Genomic DNA, 4095 nt, shown 5'->3' with positions numbered 1-4095 from the left:
GAAAGAGAGTAAAAACACGAAGGGTGATGCCATGCACATTTTATTATTCTAATTGCTTTACTGAGGAAAGAGAGTAAAAGCACGAAGGGTGATGCCGTGCACGTTTTCATTATATTATTGCTTGGTGAGGACGAGAGTAAAAGCATGAAGGGTGATGCCGTGCACTTGTCTTTGATTTTCCTGATTCTTGCTGATAATTGAGTTATGTTGTCCTTTACTTTTATTTACTGATTTTCTTGTTGTTATCGGTTCAAGTGCATTAATTGTCTTATTCCACTATTACTGTGATTCTTTATGTCTGCATGTTCCTTTAATGTGCTACTTGTTATTATTGGCTCGAGGTATCCTTGCGCAACATTATGCCTTGAATTTATGCTATAATTGCTACATGTTTATGTGACTTAATTGCTACTTGACATTTAGCATACTAAATATTAAATTGCCTATTTGCTCCTTAAAGTCCGTAATTAATTGCTACTTGTCATTACTTGTTTTCCTCAGTGATTCATAATTATTGTGTACTTGTTGTCTTATGAAATCGTATTAATTGTTGCGTTTGTTGGAGTAAATTTCATTTGGAAGAACTGTTGATTTAATGAAATGGGAGCGGGTGGTACGCCTACCACGAGATTTAGTGAAATGGGAGCGGGTGGTACGCCTACCACGAGATATAATGAAATGGGATCGGGTTGCACGCCTGCAACGAGTTGTGAACCGAGAGCGAAACCTGCCTTTGTTTTCCTTATCCTTGTTAGAAGTTGAATTTTGGTTTCCTGATAATTCTCTTGAGATTCTGTTTCAACTGTTATCTCCCCGCAAAATGTTTCCCCCTCCCATCCTTACTTGTTTATTCCTGCTTTACTTTCCGCTGTACATTATATAACTGCACAGGTTTATTTGGTAGTCTGGTCCTAGCATCGTCACTACTTCGCCGAGATTAGGCTAGGCACTTACCAGCACATGGGGTCGGTTGTGCTGATACTACACTCTGTGCTCTTTTGCAGATCCAGGCCCCGGACAGCAGCAGTAGCTCGGGAGTCAGCCTTCGGTCCACCGAGACTCCGAGGTAGCCTTGTACGCGTCCACAGGCTCGGCGTCTCCTCTATCTTATATTTTATTCTGTTATCTCATGTTTTCGAGACAAACAGTGTTATATTTCTTTCAAGCGATTGTATTTAGTACTCTTAGTAGTCCGTGGATGATGTGACACCAGTTCTTGGGTAGAGGCACATGTTGATTCCGCATTATTTTTCAGCTTATTTAATTTAAGTCTTCCGCTTTAATTTCATATTCCGCTGTAATTTAAATATTTAACGCTTGTTGTTATGATTGATAAAAGGATTTAAAATAAAGTAGGTAGGAGTTTATGATTTGTGGCTTGCCTAGCTTCTATGAGTAGGCGCCATCACGACCGCCGAGGGTGGGTAAAATCCGGGTCGTGACAAGTTGGTATTAGAGCTCTAGGTTACACAGGTCTCACAATTCACGGACAAGCTCAGTAGAGTCTGAGGGATCGGTACGGAGACGTCTGTATTTATCCCCAGAGGCTACGGAGTTAGGAAAACTTCACACTTGTTCTTTCCTGTCGTGCGGTTTTGTTTCTCAAATGCTAAATTGAAACCTCTACTCTTGTCCCTTCGCGAATGGCGAGGTCATGTACCGCTTCTTCAGCTGAGCAGCAGCATAGACCAGTGATAGATCAGCTACGTCTTCGGGGGCTTTGTGGAGGTTGGATAAGTTTCACCAAGCTTTTCACTACTACATTCAGCGGTGCATCTACTGAGGATCCCCAGGATTATCTAGACAGCTGTCATGAGGTTCTCAGGAACAAAGGGATCGTGGAGACCAATGGGGTCGATTTTGCTTCCTTTCGCTTGTCTGGATCCGCCAAGACCTGTTGGAGAGGTTATTGATTGGCTATACCAGTTAGGTCACCAGCTTTGACTTGAGAACAGTTCACGCAGCTATTTCTGGAGAAGTTTCTCCCCATCACTCAGAGAGAGGTCTATCGGAGGCAGTTTGAGCGTTCCCAGCAGGGTTCTATGACTGTTACTCAGTACGAGATCAGATTCACCGACTTGGCTCGTCATGCTCTTCTCATACTTCCCACCGTGAGAGAGAGTGAGGAGGTTCATTGAGGGACTCGTCCAGCCCGCTCAGTTAGCTAGAGGTGGAGGTAGAGGTATTAGAAGTGGAGGTAGAGATGCTAGAGGTGGAGGTAAAGGTATTAGAGGTGGAGGTGCAGGTATTGTTCTGGTTTGTGGTAGAGAAGCTTCGGTTGTATTTTGCGCCGTATCTGGTCATGCCTAGTGATTCTTTGAGTGCCCCTGTTTATGTGTCTACGTCGGCGGGTGATTCTATTGTGGTGCATCGCGTTCATTGTTCATGTATAGTGGTTATTGGAGGTCTTGAGACTCGTGTAGATTTGCTTCTTCTGGACTTGGATGATTTCGATGTTATATTGGGGATGGACTGGTTATCACCTTACCACGCTATCTTGGACTGTCATGCCAAGACTGTGACCTTAGTTTTACCGGGTATGCCTCGTTTAGAGTGGAGAGGGACTCCTGGTCATTCTACCCATAGCGTTATCTCTTATGTGAAGGCTCGACGTATGGTCGAGAAGGGGTGTTTGGCCTATTTGGCATATGTTCGTGATTCTAGTGCTGAGGTTCCTTCCATAAATTCTGTGCCCGTTGTTCGTCAGTTTCCTGAGGTTTTCCCTTCAGACCTGCCGGGTATGCCACCCGACAGGGATATTAACTTTTGCATTGATTTGGCTCCGGGCACTCAGCCCATTTCTATCCCTCTGTATCGTATGGCCCCGCCTGAGTTGAAAGAGTTAAAGAAGCAGTTGCAAGACTTGCTTGAGAAGGGTTTCATTAGACCCAGTGTTTCGCCTTGGGGTGCGCCGGTGTTATTTGTTAAGAAGAAGGATGGGTCAATGAGAATGTGTATTGATTACCGGCAATTGAACAAGGTTACAATCAAGAATAAGTATCCGCTGCCGAGGATTGATGATTTGTTCGATCGGCTTCAGGGTGCCAAGGTATTTTCCAAGATTGACTTGAGATCTGGCTACCATCAGTTGAGGATTAGGGCATCCGATGTCCCTAAGACAGCTTTCCGCACTCGGTACGGGCATTATAAGTTCTTGGTGATGTCATTCGGGTTGACAAATGCCCCAGCAGCTTTTATGGATTTGATGAACCGAGTGTTCAGGCCTTATTTGGATTCATTCGTGATAGTCTTCATTGACAACATTTTGATATGTTCCCGCAGCCGGGAGGAGCAAGAGCAGCATCTTGGATTGGTTCTTCAGACCGTGAGGGATAGTCAATTATATGCTAAGTTCTCGAAGTGTGAGTTCTGGTTGAGTTCAGTTGCATTCCTGGGTCATGTTGTGTCAGCAAAGGGTATTCAGGTTGATCCAAAGGAGATTGAGGCAGTCAAAAATTGGCCTAGACCAGCATCAGCTACAGAGATTCGGAGTTTCTTGGGATTGGGAGGATACTATCGTCGGTCGTGGAGGGGTTTTCATATATTGCAGCCCCGATGACCAGGTTGACCCAGAAGGGTGCCCAGTTCAGATGGTCGGACGAGTATGAGGCGAGCTTTCAGAAGCTGAAGATAGCTCTGACTACGGCACCGGTGTTGGTTTTGCCCACAGGTTCTGGGCCTTATACAGTTTATTGTGGTGCACCGCGTATTGGACTTGATGCAGTGTTGATGCAGGATGGCAAGGCTATTGCTTATGCTTCCGCGGCAGTTGAAGATTCATGAGAAGAACTATCCGGTTCATGATTTGGAGTTGCCAGCCATAGTTCACGCATTGAAGATTTGGAGGCATTATCTGTATGGCGTGGCATGTGAGGTGTTCACGGATCACAAGAGTCTTCAGTATTTGTTCAAGCAAAAGGAGTTGAATCTGAGGCAGAGGAGATGGTTGGAGTTGTTGAAGGATTATGATATCACCATTTTAAATCATCCGAGAAAGGCCAATGTGGTGGCCGATGCTTTGAGTAGGAAGTCAGCGCATTTCATTCCTGTGGCAGTCTCCTATTCATCCGAGAGGTTAGCTGAGATCTACATTCG

The sequence above is a fragment of the Nicotiana attenuata genome, chromosome 9 (assembly GCF_001879085.1).
Source record: "Nicotiana attenuata strain UT chromosome 9, NIATTr2, whole genome shotgun sequence".
NCBI classification, from domain to species: domain Eukaryota; kingdom Viridiplantae; phylum Streptophyta; class Magnoliopsida; order Solanales; family Solanaceae; genus Nicotiana; species Nicotiana attenuata.
Note: the sequence above shows the minus strand (reverse complement) of the source record.